The sequence below is a fragment of the Mus musculus genome, chromosome 11, assembly GCF_000001635.26.
Source record: "Mus musculus strain C57BL/6J chromosome 11, GRCm38.p6 C57BL/6J".
Taxonomy (NCBI): domain Eukaryota; kingdom Metazoa; phylum Chordata; class Mammalia; order Rodentia; family Muridae; genus Mus; species Mus musculus.
In genome coordinates, this window is record NC_000077.6 from 109633935 (window position 1) to 109648489 (window position 14555).

Here is a 14555-nt window from a genome sequence, read left to right on the forward strand (position 1 = left end):
TAGTCTTCACCTCTGTTCCTTTTGTAGCATTGCTTTGGCAAATCTTCATCATATGTGTATGTGTGTGTGTATGTCTTAAAGGAACTGTAGTTTCTTAGAATCAACTTGCCAATATCTGCCAAGAATCATTTGATAGAGTATCTTTAAGTATCTTATATTATAATCTTTTCATTAATATGCTAAAATGTTTAAATCATATTTATTTTATGTGTAAGAGTGTTTTCTTTGCATGCATGTCTGTGAACCATGTGCATACCTGGCTCCCACAGAAGTCAGAAGAGGGCATCGGATTCCCTGGAACTGGAGTTACAATGGTTGTTAGCTACCGCATGGGTGGGTGCTAAGAATTGAGCCCAGGTTTTCTGGAAGGGCATCCAATAATCCCAATTGTTAAGCCACCTCTCCAGCCCCTAAATCATTCACGGTTTTGATGCTATTATGAATGGTTATTGTTTTAAGGTTTGATTGTCCAGTTTTCATTGTTAGCCTAGAACTACAATCAAGTTTTGTAGTTTACATTGTTATATAATGTTGCTAACCTTATATATTGTATACATGTGTGAATATGTGTATGTGTGTGTATACATTTTCCTACAATCGTTGTTCTGATACAGATGTTTTTTATTTCGTGTTCTTGCCTTATTGAGCTAAGTAGCACCTTCCTCCAACTGCTGAGCAGAGGTGACGAAGGTGACTTGCCCCGACCTTGGAGGAAAAGCACTTGGCCCCATAGGCTCAGGGTGGTCTTCACAGATGCTTTTCCTTAAATCGAGGGAGCCGTGTCTGGGCTAGTTTTGGATTCTTGACAAGGTCACCAAGAAAGAACTGGTTAACAAAATGATGTCTTTCACCAGGCTTAAATCCCCAAATCTGTTGTGAAAATGAAGGTGGGGATGCGTCGGATATCCTATTTACTTTTCCAGAGTAAACTTCCATTTGCTTCATTTGCTTTAAAGTAAACGCACGTTCTCTCATAATACCCATAATTAGCAGTCTGCTTTGTCAGCTGTGTGGAACATATACGCACATTGCACATGTATGTTAGTTTGCTTGTTTGTTTTAACCAAGGACTCAAGTTCAGAGCAGACGCGGAACGGGAGATAGTGATTGACTTAATGGAGAATGGAATGATGACGTCTAAAGCCAATGCCATCTTGTGCAAGGCTCTTCATCTAGACCCCAAGGTCCCTGCGCCTCTCTGGATTGTGCTGTAATAATGCGGTAGTGGGCTTGCTTTGTAACAGGGGGAGGGCCAAGGACAGAGAGAGGACATCTGTTTCTCCTCGGGGAGTTAAGCTGTCTAAAAATATTTCTTTTTCAGTGACCCATGTTTCTTCAGCCCTTTGATCTTTTGCTCCGGAGAGAAGAGAGGGGATGTTTCAAGCTTTCAGTTTTCCTCTTGGGTTAGGAAAAAGGTGGCAATATCTGCACCACAGCAAGGGCAGAAAGGCAAGGTTTCTATCACTCGCTCACGTGCGTGCGTGCGTGCGTGCGTGCATGTGTACGTATGTGCGTGTGTGTGTGTGCATGTGTACGTATGTACGTGTGTGCGTGCATGCGTGCGTAGGCTACAGGTCGATGTGGCGTGTCTTTCTCAAACACTTTTCACTTTGTTGAGACAGAGTCTCTCACTGAACCTGGAGCTGGTAGATTTGGCCAGGCAGATTGGCCAAGTGAGTCCAGGGAACCCCTTTTGTCTTCTTCCCCAGTCCTGGGATTACGGGCAAGCATAGCTAACTCTTTATGTGGGTACAGGAGATTAAACTCAGGGTCTCATGCTTACACAGTAAGCTCTTTACCAAGCAGACTGTCTCCCCAGTGTCCTGTTTTACCCGCAAAGCCCGAAGAGCTACATTTTTCTTCATTAAAAAAAAAAAAAAAAGAACTTTCAAATTGGGTGTGGTAGCACACGCCTTCAATCCCCAACACTCGGGAAGCAGAGGCAGGCAGATCTCTGTGAGTTCAAGGCCAGCCTGGTCTACACAGCCAGTGCCAGGACAGCCAGTACTCAAATATGCTCAGTGCATAGATGCTTTGCATTTAGAGATGAAGTCCCAAGCCCATTTCCTGGTGAGTCAGAGACGGCTGACGTTTCAAAATGAAAGAAAAGGTTTCTTGGGAACCAGCCAATTTTGCAGTCAATTTAATGAGTCAGATGGATGCCTCAGTTAAGCAGAGAAGACCCCAGGAGATGGTTTGATGTCTCCCTGACAGTAGAGTCTGGAGAGTGTAAACAGCTTTCAGGGCACCGTTCCACGACAGACTTTGGGTTGAAGTCCATTTACTGCATCAGGAGTCACGAGTTCTCCATTATGAGACTCCATCTCCCCTCACCCCATCTCCTCCTCCTGCTCCTCCTTCCCCTCCTTCTCCTTAGCTCCTTTCTTTATCTTCCATCTTATCTTCATCTTCTTGGTTCTCCCTTACCCGTCTTTCTCTCCCCCTCCTTTTGTAAATAAAATCTCCACCTTCTTCAGAAGGATAAAGTAGAATCATTGCAGAAAATAACACACAGCGTGGGCTGACTGTTGTTATGAAATCAAACTTGACTTTGTATTAGCATTCCCTTGGGCTGAGAGAGATGGCTCCATTGGTAAAGTGCTTTCTCTGCAAGCATGAGGACCTGAGGCTGGAGCCACAGTGTTCACCAAGAGTTGGGCATGGCAGCGTGCACCTGTAACTCTAGTGTTCTAGAGAAGCAGAGGCAGGATTCCTCAAGCTTTCTGGCCAGCTAGTCTGGGGGAATTAGAGAATCAGCATTGAGGGGGAGACCTCCTCTTAAAAAACAAGCTGGGCTGGAGAGATAGCTCAGCCATTAAGAGCACTGACTGTTCTTCCAGAGGTTCTGAGTTCAATTCCCAACAACCACATGGTGACTCGCAAGCAACTATCTGTTATGGGATCCGATGTCCTCTTCTGGTGTGTCTGAAGACAGCTACAGTGTACTCATATAAATAAAACTAATCAAATCTTAAAAAAAAAAAAAGCCGGGTGGTGGTGGCGCATGCCTTTAATCCCAGCACTTGGGAGGCAGAGGCAGGCAGATTTCTGAGTTCAAAGCCAGCCTGGTCTACAAAGTGAGTTCCAGGACAGCCAGGGCTATACAGAGAATCCCTGTCTCGAAAAACAACAACAACAACAAAAAGAAAGAAAAACAAGCTGTAGAACGCTGAAGAACACACTCAACATTGACCTGTGATTTCTACATGCATGATGGGCACACACACATACACACACACACACACACACACACACACACACACACACACACACACTGGTGCCTAACACAAATGTACTTTGAACCTGTGTTCATGCTTTGTTGCTGAGTAGCCTTGCAGAGGTGACTCACTGATACATGTAACACAGTGTTGGGGTAGTGAGAGTACAAATTATTGTTTTATTATCAAAACCCAGGAAATGTAGCTGTGATGGTTTGTATATGCTTGGCCCAGGGAGTGGCACTATTAGAGGGTATGACCCTGTTGTAGTAGGTGTGGCCTTTTTGGAGTAGGTGTGGCACTGGGGGAATGGGCTTTAAGATCCTTATTCTATCTGCCTGGAAGTCAGTATTCTGCTAACAGTCTTCAGATGAAGATATACAACTCTCAGCTCCTCCTGCACCATGCCTGCCTGGATGCTGCCATGCTCTTGCCTTGACGACAATGGACTGAGCCTCTGACCTTGTAAGCCAGCCCGACTGAATGTTGTCCTTATAAGAGTTGCCTTGGTCATGGTGTATGTTCACGGCAGTAAAACCCCAAGACAGTAGCTCACTAAAACTATCTATGATTCAATGTCTGTAAGAGAAACCTTATCAATAACTACATTTTTGAATTCTAGAATTGTTCAATGTAAACCACCAGGCTAATCCATATTTATTTACCTTGGCACAATGCTATATATAATGAACAATACACAATTACAGCTTAAATTAATCTTGTTTGAGTTTTCTCTGTGCTAATAACTACATATTTATAGCTATTCCAGTAGAAATTTTATTTCAAAAGGATTTCTTTTTTGCACTTATTGATGGCATTCCTTTCGAGATAGGACCTCTCCATATATTCCAGGGCAGCCTGGAACTCACAGCATAACTCACAGTGTATCTCAGGCTAGCTTCAAACCCATGATCTTCTTGTATTCCTCTTCCTGGTGCTTGGGATTACAAGGTATGCACAACCATACCCATCACCATCACCATCATCACCATCATCACCATCATCACCATCACCATCACCATCACCACCATCACCATCATCCTTATGAGCCAGACACTGCTCTTGTACAACAGTGAACAATGAAATATCTTGCTCTCATGCTCATTGTCTGTGTGCATGTGTGTTTAATTTACCCAGAGAGAGAGATCATACTACTGAAATAATTATGTCAGATAAATAAATATGGAAAGTGTGGAAGAGGTCACATAGGGAAGGTTGCAGCTGGAAAGAAGAATGTCAAGTTATGGTATCCTAGCTAGCTTGGGTAAACTTGACAAGAGCTAAAGTCACCTGATAAAAGAGGCTCAACTGAGGGATTGCCCAGATCAGACAGTCCTGTGGGTGTGTCTGTGGAAGACTATCTTGATTGTTAATTGATGTGGGAGGCTCCAGTCCACTGTGGGCAGCACGATTCCCTGGGCCAAGGGTTCTGAGCTGTAAAAGAAAGCTAGGCTAGTAAGAGCCTGTGCATGAGCCAGCCAATATCCATGGTTTCTGCTGTACTTCCTCGGCTACGAGTGAGTTCTTTCGTTGGAGGTCAGATTGTGTGTAATAGCAAGCTGACGTGACTCCAGGTTCCTGCCTTGATTGGCCTTTCCTTCCCAAGTTGCTTTTCATCGGAGTGTTTTTAATCACAGCAGCAATGAGCAAACTAGGAGTTCAATGGCTCTTTCACAGGGGCTGCATATCAGATATCCTGTGTTTTAGATATTTACATTCCAATTCGAAACAGTGGCAAAATTACAGTTATGAAGTAGCAGTGAAAAGAAAATTATGGTTGGGGGTCACCACAAGATGAACAACTGTATTAAAGGGCTGCAGGATTAGGAAGGCTCTAGTTTGGGTCTAGCTGAATAGCATCCATTGGCCTCAGTCACAGAAGGGTTGCTCAGGTGAGCCTAACAAACTTTCTGATCCATAAATGACGAGATAGAATGGATTGCTGTTTAAGCATTGTCAATTGTTAGGTGCCAACGGGTCATAAGCATTCCAATGGAAAATGACTTTTTTTTTTCCAGAGCTCAATTCTCCCAGATCTGCTCTGCCACCACGCCTTCCTTCCTTCCTTTCCCTTCCCATAATACTGTAATTTCAGGCTTCTTAGAGTCTCCTAAATGTTCTCTTGTCTTCACCCCCTGTGATGTGCTCTCTCCCCATCCTCAGTTTCTACCTATTCCCCTCGCCTCTATGGCTCTCCCCATCCTCAGTTTCTTACCTATTCCCCTCGCCTCTATGGCTCTCCCCATCCTCAGTTTCTCACCTATTCCCCTCGCCTCTATGGCTCTCCCCATCCTAGCTCCCACCCCTTTGCTCCCTCTTGACAGTCTACCAATTCCTCCATGACCCTGGTAAATTCCTGCTCGTCCTTAAAGTCTAGTTCCAACGGTTCTTCTAAGTGGACTTATCTTTTTCTCTGCCCCCCAAATAGGGTCCTATCCCCTGCCTCTGTGCCTATGGTCACACTGGGCAGACACTGAGGTCATCACCCACCCCACCTGTAGGCTGGGCTCTTGTTCTCACTGATTGTTTTGGGTGCATCTAAACGATAGAGGATAATTTATCTATCATAAAGTCACCCGATGATCAATTTCAAACCCACCTAATATGTTAATTTCCATGTTCAAAGTATCGACAATATGTTCCAAGGTTAGAGGAGTAAGTAGGCTGTGGATGCTTTGGGAGGGACATTATTTCCTCATTGGTGAGCTAGTTCACTCCGAATCACACCTCCACATCATTCCACATCCTTCTCCCTGAAGGTACAGTAGAGGTTTACTAGATATTTGCATTTGTTACTCTTCGCTGTGATTGACACTGTTTGACAACTTAGGGGAGGAAGGGACTGTTTCTGCTCACAGTTTGAGGCTGCTGTCCTCCATGGTGGAGAAGTCGTGTTGGTAGGAGTGTGAAGCCGTTGGTTACATTGTATCCAGTTGGGAAACAAAGAGACAATGCTGGTAATTTTCTCCTGTTTCTCCAGAGCTCAAGTCTCGGGGATGCTGCTGCCCTCATTCAGGGGTGGGACTAAAGGAGGTCTTCCCTGTTCCATTAGTTCTTCTGGGAAAAAAAAAAAACCCTCATAGACATTGCTAGGGATGTGTTTCCATGGTCATTTGAAATCCCAGGGAATTGACAGTAAAGGTTAGCTATCATGTATAACAGTATGCAAGAGGTAATTTGGTCTAAGAGAAATGTATAAAGTATAACCTACCACTTGTTTTTATGCAGTTTACAAGCCTAGCTTATATATACATATATGAGCGTGTATCTGTGTGAATTTTTGTGACACATGAAAATTAGAAGAGATTATAGTTTCGCTGGAGTGTAGCAAAACTTACTCTTCTTTTGTATTGTCTATAGATGTTTCCTGCTGCAATAGTTAAAGCGAGGAATTGGAAGTAAGACCTATGGCCACACAGTCTAAAGTAAATATCTGGACCTCTAAGGGAAAAATGCTGTTAATCTCTGTGATGATAAACTTTGATTATCAACTGATTGGGATGAAAATGCCAAGGAGATTAGTGAGCTGTTCTTCTTAGCGTTTGTGTAAGGACAGCTCCCCAGGGTCAAAGTTCTCACCTGACGAACTGCTTATCTCAATGGATTCAAAGATTTAAAAACTAAAATTACTATTATTGTCATTGTTATGATGATGATGATGATGACGACTGTGGTGGTGGTGGTGGTGGTGTGTGTGTGTGTGCACACGTGTGTGTTGGAGTGCGTGGGCTTATGTATGCATATGTATGGATACACATACCATGTGGAGGTTCGAGGATAACATTTGAGTGTTGGTTCTCTCTCTTTACTATGTGGGTCCTGGGGATGAAACTCAGGTTGTGAGGCTTGCATGAAAAATGCCTTTGTCTACTTAACTGTCAGCCCTAGGCCTAGATTCAAATTTTGAATAGACTAGTGGGAGGTGGCAACTGTAGAAAGTGGGTCTTGGTTATAGGAAGTAGGTCACTAGGAGAGGGAATGTCTTTGACAGTTGTATTGTGCCCTGGCCCCTTCTTACTACGTCTCTGCTCTGCTCTGCTTCTTGCCCACCATGATGTCAGCTGTTGCACCAGGGACCCTTGTTGTCACAATGGAGTCATAGTCTGAAACCCAAGCAAAGTAAACCTTTCCCCCTTTGAAATTGTGTCAGGCATCCTGTCACAGTGCTGAGAAAGCTAACAGAGCCCTGCAGAGACACGACTCTCCTGTAGATACTTCCTTGGTCATTTGAATATGCTTGGTCTGTCTTGCCCAACCTGGAAGTCACTACCTACAAGTGACATGTGAAATGAGACTATCGTTATTAAGGAATGACCTTTGAATTCTATTCAACTAACTTCCCTTAAATCTGGAGAGCTCTCTGGGTCTGGGGCTACCACCTTGGATGATCCTGAGAGGATGGGTGGGTGACTGTGAAGAGGCCGATACAGTGTCCAGGAGCTGTGCTCTGAGAACAAAGAAACCTCCCTTCTCCCCTCATCTCATAACTGGGAAAACTGAAGCTTCAAGAGACTAATAGTATGCCCAAGGTCACATAGCTACATAGCTAGTAAGTGGCAAAGCCACAGTTCGGGTCAGTTGACTTCTGGGTATGCACCTAGCACGTGGGAAGCTTCAGGTTCAGTTCTTAGCATTGCAAAAAAAAAAAAAAAAAGTTGAATAATTATCAGGGCCTGGTGCTAGCAGGCTGGTTCCTGCCTGTAACAAATAGCTCTGAGCTTTTTATGAGTGATTCCCATGCCCTTATCTCCCACAGCCTTGGCTGGAATCTTGGCAGGTCCCTGTTTAGTTCTTGGAAACTGGACAAATGACCTTAGTTTTAACCAGGCTTCGGCCCCTTCACTTTCAGACTGGTTCCAAGGCCTGTTCTTCTGAGTGTTAACTCCCCAAGGTTCCCAGTTTCAATTTTGCTGTTGCCATTAGGCTGGCTGGTATCCCCTTGCCTTTCTGCCGCACCCTCTCATCAAGACCCTCCCCTCTGTGAAGGGTTCCAGCAGTTCTCTGGAGAAAGGCCAAATTCCTAAGCCTTGCTCATACCCCATCCATATCTATGTGGTTTCTGCAAGGCATCTAAATGGCTTGCCTGTAAAATGAGCATGAAATTGTGCCTGTCCCAAAAGGCCATGGCCAAGTAGGCTGAAGTGACCCACCTGAAGCACTCCAGTGGTTCCAGGCACAGGGCACACCCTCTAGAGTGTTGTCTACATTGTAGTGACTAAATTGCCTCCTGTAGTTTTTCTAGTTTGATGCTCAACTGGATGACTTGGTTCTCCGATTGCACTCCACTAAGACCCTCTTACTCACTTCAGTGTATGCTTGCTTCTTCTGCTCAAAACACATTCCTTCTTCTCTCTTCACCAACTCTTTTTGTTTGTTTGTTTGGTTTGAGATACAGTCGCATGTTGTAACCCTTTGGATTTGTAAACACGAAGGAAGCATTGCCGTTTCCCTAGATGACCTTGGGTTTCTGCTTCTGATTCTCGAGTTCTGTGATGATGGGTGCCTTTGCCAACTCTCCCTATGTCTTTCCATTTGTTTAGAGCCACCTTCTCTGGGAAACCCTGATGTCTGTTGTCTGTCAGAGGTAACAAGTCAAAGCTCTGGGTAGGCACAGATGTATGAGCTAGAACTATACAAATCTGAAATCTGGTGACATTAAATCCCAGCGGCATGCAGTTTGCTGGTCTTCTGTAGCCATGGGTTCTACCCTCTGAAGAGTCAACAGCCATGAATAGAAGGTACTAGGAACAAACTTCAGCCTATCTTCTGAACATGTAAGGACTTTTGCCTTGTCATTTCCTACAAATAAAAACATAACAACTACTGACATATCACTTGTATTAACTTAAGGTATAGATGCTTTTCAGTTTAACAGAACTATGTTTTAATAAGTTGTAAGTTTAAAATGTACTTAACATCACATTAAGTCCATTGTAAAGTGGAAAATCGTTAGCCAAACCATTCTAAGTCACGGATCATCTATGGGTAGGGTCAGATGCAAAGATGTACTGCTCAAGGATTGCTGGATTTTAGTGTTTGGAGAACTGGACTTTAAAGACTAGAGTGACTCATAACTTCTGGTTACACTTTTGCCCTTGATGGCTCCATTTTGGCTGTTAACCACCAAAGCCCACCACACCAGCTGTAGGTCACACACATTCAAGACTTATACCTCACACATTTCTGACACCTCACACTTGCAGACAGTGCTGAAGAACAATCTGGAGCAATTAATAAAGGGTGGAAAATGGCAAAGAGCAGGCAGACACTGGAGCAGGACCTTAGGCTGCATCTCGGGTAATGGAGGAAGTGAAGGGTCTGTGAAGCCTGAGAAACGGCTAGGAAGCCACCTGCAAATGCGGAATGCCAAACTCAGTGCAGAGATCAGGGATATATCCCTCTTCCTGCTCTGTGTGTGTGTGTGTGTGTCTGTGTGTGTGTGTGTTTGTGTGTGTGTGTGTGTTGCGTGTCGGCAAGAGAGAAAGAGAGAGGTAGAGACAGAGAGACAGAGACAAAGAAACAAAAAGACAGAGACAGACAGACAGACAGATGAAAGAGACAGAGACAGAGGAGGGTAGACAAGTGGATAAGACCAAACAACACCAAAGTCTGAGAGAATTCCATCCTGAGATCCAAATCCATGAGAAAGGGAGTCCGAAAGCTGAGATTCCTCCAGGGTTGCCAGTGCCAAGAGCTCTTTATTGACGCTCATCCATGACCATCATGGAGACTATTCCACAAAGACGTTTAGAGTAAAGCTGGCGATTGTCTATACTCTTTTTGTCTAAAACTTTCATACAGGGCATATAAGGTGCCTTGATCAAATCCAACCGCATCACTTTCCTCCCGTTCTCAGCATGGCGACCAGTTGCTGGTCTCAGGATTAATTACCTTTTACTGTTGAAAGAAGCTGCTCTGAAGGCTGAGGAATGCACTAATCTATGGGAGAAAGAGAAGTACTCAAGGAGCAGATTAATACTCTGTTCACTGATCAGAATAACCGCAGTAGGTTCCCCTTCAGGGCCTGCAAGACAGCCAGCCACAGGGTCTTGGCCCAGTTAACAATGCTAGGCATGACCGTGGAGCGGGCCTTAAATGATGGGACAGTGGTAGGTTACTCCTGAAACAGTCATGCCTCTGTTGCATCAATCAACAGATCTTGCCAGGCCAGTCGTTTGTTTGGTTCACTGGGTTTGCAGATGGGTACAACTGTCGGTTATTTTTCTCCCCCCAGTAGTGTGCATAGAACCTTCTAGCACTATGAAAGCTAGCCAGCAGGGATGAAGCTTCCAGGTCGGCAACAGCTTGATTCCTCCCTGTTGTATTACTCAAGCACATAGTGGCTTCAGCAGCAGGGTCTTCCCACTTCTGGAGCGTGATCAAGAGCAATGGGAACAGCCCTTAGTGTTCTGTTGGGTGGTGGCATCTGTGGGATCCTACCGAGCAACAAGTTGAAAAGAGGCAACCTGTACTTGACACTAGGATTTTAATTGGATAGCTCCTTGTAGTGTGTGGGAGAGCCATTGCTCCTTGCTTACAAGGTCATTCCGTTTAAACTGTTTATATATGTATTATGTATATAACTTAGGAACCGTTTACAGTAGGTTTCCATATGACCTTTTCAAAGGTCTTTAGTGTTTCACCCTGCCCTCCCTTCTGCAGGCCATAGGCCACTTAATCCTTTATGTTCCCTAATTCCTCTTTCCCACTTCATACCCCTACTTCTTTTGAAATTCTAGCATGGCCCCTTACTAGTTTTCTGTCTTCTATGGGTACTCCAATTCAAACACACATGTGTAAAGTTCAAAGTTAGTAGCCACATACGAGAGAGCATCTGATACTGGCTCTGGGTCTGGCTTTATTAATTTACTTGCAATTTCCATAATTTCCCTTTTTCTTTAGAATGAATAAAATTCCATTTGGTACACACACACACACACACACACACACACACACACACACACACACACATTTCTATTATCCATCTATCACTTGGTGGAGAACTAGGTTGTTTCTATTTCTAACTATTGGGAGTGGAATAGCAATAAATAAGAATGAGCAAGTATCTCTGTAGTATATGATATAGAGTCATTTGGACATATGACCAGGAGTTAGGTATAGCTAGATCATATAATTGCTTTCTTCCTTCTCTTCTCTTCTCTTCTCTTCTCTTCTCTTCTCTTCTCTTCTCTTCTCTTCTCTTCTCTTCTCTTCTCTTCTCTTCTCTTCTCTCCTCTCCTCTCCTCTCCTCTCCTCTCCTCTCCTCTCCTCTCCTCTCCTCTCCTCTCCTCTCTCTCTCTCTCTCTCTCTCTCTCTCTCTCTCTCTCTCCTTCTTTCTTGGAACCCCCATACTGATTTCCATAGTAGTTGCACCTATTTTTACTCCCACCAATAATAAATAACAATTCTTTTTCCCCCACATTGAAGCCAGCATTTTAACCCAGAATTGCTCCTGTCTAAAGGAAATGCAAGGACCAAAAAATGGAGCAAAGACTGAAGGAAAGGCCATCCAGAGACCACCCCACCTAGGGATCCATCCCATCTACAGACACCAAACCCTGACACTACTGCTGATGCCAAGAAGTACTTGCTTATGGAAGCCTGTTATAGCTGCCCCCTGAGGGGCTCTGCCAGCACCTGACCAATACAGATGTGGATGCTCACAGCCAACCATTGGACCAAGCCTGGGGACCCCACTGGAAGAGTTAGGGGAAGGACTGAAGGAGCCGAAGGGGATTGCAACCCCATAGGAAGAACAACAATATCAACTAACTGAACCACTCAGAGCTCCCAGGGACTAAACCACCAACCAAAGAGTACACATGGAGGGACCCATGGCTCAAGCTGCATATGTAGCAGAGGATGACCTTATCTGGCATCAATAGGAGGAGAGGCCCATGGTCCTGTGGAGGTTTTATTCCCCATCGTAAGGGGATGCTAGAGTGCTGAGGCAGGGATGAGTGGGTAGGTGGGAGAGCACCCTCATAGGGGCAGGGGGAGGGGGAATGGGATGAGGGGTTTGCAGAGGGGAAACTGGGAAGGAAGACGACATTTGAAATTTAAATAAATGAAATATAAAAAAAGAAAATTTAGTAATTTTAAAAATTTGTTACTTTCTTCATTAGTTTCTAGAGGAGACTTGTTTGTGTTTATCCTCTATAGTGGCGGTCACAGTCCTGGGCAGAGTGATGCATTGAAAGCAATGTCCCCTATCTGAGTTCCCTGCTCAGGGCTGCTGGATGCTTGTGTGTGTGAGAGTTAACTTGCTGTTAACCAGGGCAGGTTATAGTCTAGACCAGTGGCTCTCAACCTTCCTAGTGCTGCGACCCTTTAATACATTTCCTCATGTTGTGGTGACCCCAACTACAAAATTATTTTTGTTGCTGCTTCATAACTGTAATTTTGCCTCAGTTACGAATCGTCATGTAAACATCTGCGTGCAGGATGTCTGATCTGATCTGACTCCTGTGAAAGGTTTGGTCGACTCTCCAAAGGGGTTGCAACCCACATGTGAACCACTGGTCTGGAGGATGTTGTAAACATCTCTTTAAAGATATCATAAGCAATCAAATCAAAGACTTTACATAAAGCAGATCACCTCCAATCATAACATGGGTGCACCTTTGCTACTTTGTTGAAGGTCTTAAAAGACTGAGGAAGGAGGTTGGCCTGGGACTTCAAACTCAGCCCCAGCTCTTCCCTGGTCTAGCCTCAGCTCTAGCTCTTCCCTGGTCTAGCCTCAGCCCCAGCTCTTCCCTGGTCTAGCCTGTTGGGCTGTCTTGCACCGGCTCTGTGGATTTGAGACTTGCCAGCTTCCACAGTTGTGTGAGCCAATTCCTTAAAATAAATCTCCGTCCACATACCCTATGGGCTCTAACTCTCTGGTGAGCCCCTGCTAACGTAATTCCTTCTTGTTGCTGAACACTGTGGAGTTCACTATGCTATTTTGGATGGAAATATGTTTGGGGTAAAGATAGTTTTATTTGGAAGTCATTAGTTAGGGTGAGGCCCAAGCTTGCTGTCCTTTTTTTTTTTTTTCAAGTGGCTCAGTACACGAGCAAGATAAACATTCCTCTTTAGTTCAGCTTATTTTCCATTGGGAGAAAAAATAGGACAACCTTTGGCATTTGGATGTGTGCAGGAATTGGGTTTTATTGGAAACCATAACTTTAGGTCCCTTAGGAAGCATAAATACCCAGGCCTGTGCATGCCCCGACTAGGTGGCAACAGTTTGTAAAGTTTTCCTTGGAAATTGGGAATATGTGGATCCGTGTTTAGCCAATAGATCTTTAAGCATAAGAAACACCAAGGAATGACCAGCAGTAGAGTAGTCCTTTTTAAAAAGCGTGTGGTGTGTGTTGCTAGTTTTGGTGTCTTCATTAATCTCTCTCTACCTCATATATTGAGAGTCTGTTGCTTGCTCAGAGACCTTACTGATTTAACTAGTCCATGGAGTCAGAATTCCAGGGATGAAGCCGGGCGTGGTGGCGCACGCCTTTAATCCCAGCACTCGGGAGGCAGAGGCAGGAGGATTTCTGAGTTCAAGGCCAGCCTGGTCTACAAAGTGAGTTCCAGGACAGCCAGGGCTTTACAGAGAAACCCTGTCTCGAAAAAAAAAAACCAAAAAAAAAAAAAACCAAACAAACAAAAAACAGAATTCCAGGGATGGATCTCCTGTCTCTGCTTCTTGAGCCACAGGGTTACAGGTGCACTATTGAGCCAACCCAGCATTTAAATGGGAGCTGAGGCTAAAAAAATCTGGTTGCCACTCTTGTGGGGCAAGCACTTTACCCACGGAGCCATCTCCCCAGCCCATATCCTTTAAAAAGAAAGATTATTATTATTATTATTATTATTATTTTATTTTATTTTTAGGTGTATGTGTGAGTGCCTATATGCTTGAATGCACACAACGTGTGTGCCCAAGGTCTCCCATACATGCATCTTACCTGAGGAGACCAGAAGTGTCAGATCCAACAGAATTACAGGAGATTGTGAGCTGAAATGTGCATGCTCAGAAATGACCCCAGATCCTCTGCAAGAAGAGCAAGCAATTTTAACTGCGGAGACACCTCTCTAGGTTCTCATATTCCATTTTTTATGTGTGTGTGCACTATGGTTTTCCTCTGCTTTTGCTTATTACATGTCCCAGGGAAATTATTTTTGCAATTGTTCTACAAAATTGTGATAGCAATTGTGGGATTCTGTTTTCAAAGAATAAAATTTACTTACAAACTTACTGTCTTAGAAATGTTAGCTTCTCAAGGGCACAGGTTGAAAGTAAATGACAGCTTTCGAGTCTAGGGCAGGGGGTCTCTGGGGAGGGGAAATCTTAAC

General features: G+C 44.3%; 1 long non-coding RNA gene across 1 annotated transcript in view; it reads left to right on the top strand.

Moving 5' to 3' along the window:
* Window positions 1-8229, top strand: part of Gm11685 — a 28977-nt gene extending 20748 nt beyond the window's left edge. The window contains exon 3 of the long non-coding RNA XR_880280.2: window positions 6579-8229. This is a non-coding gene — a long non-coding RNA (predicted gene 11685). The remainder of the gene's footprint in view (window positions 1-6578) is intronic.
* Window positions 8230-14555: the final 6326 nt, after the last annotated feature.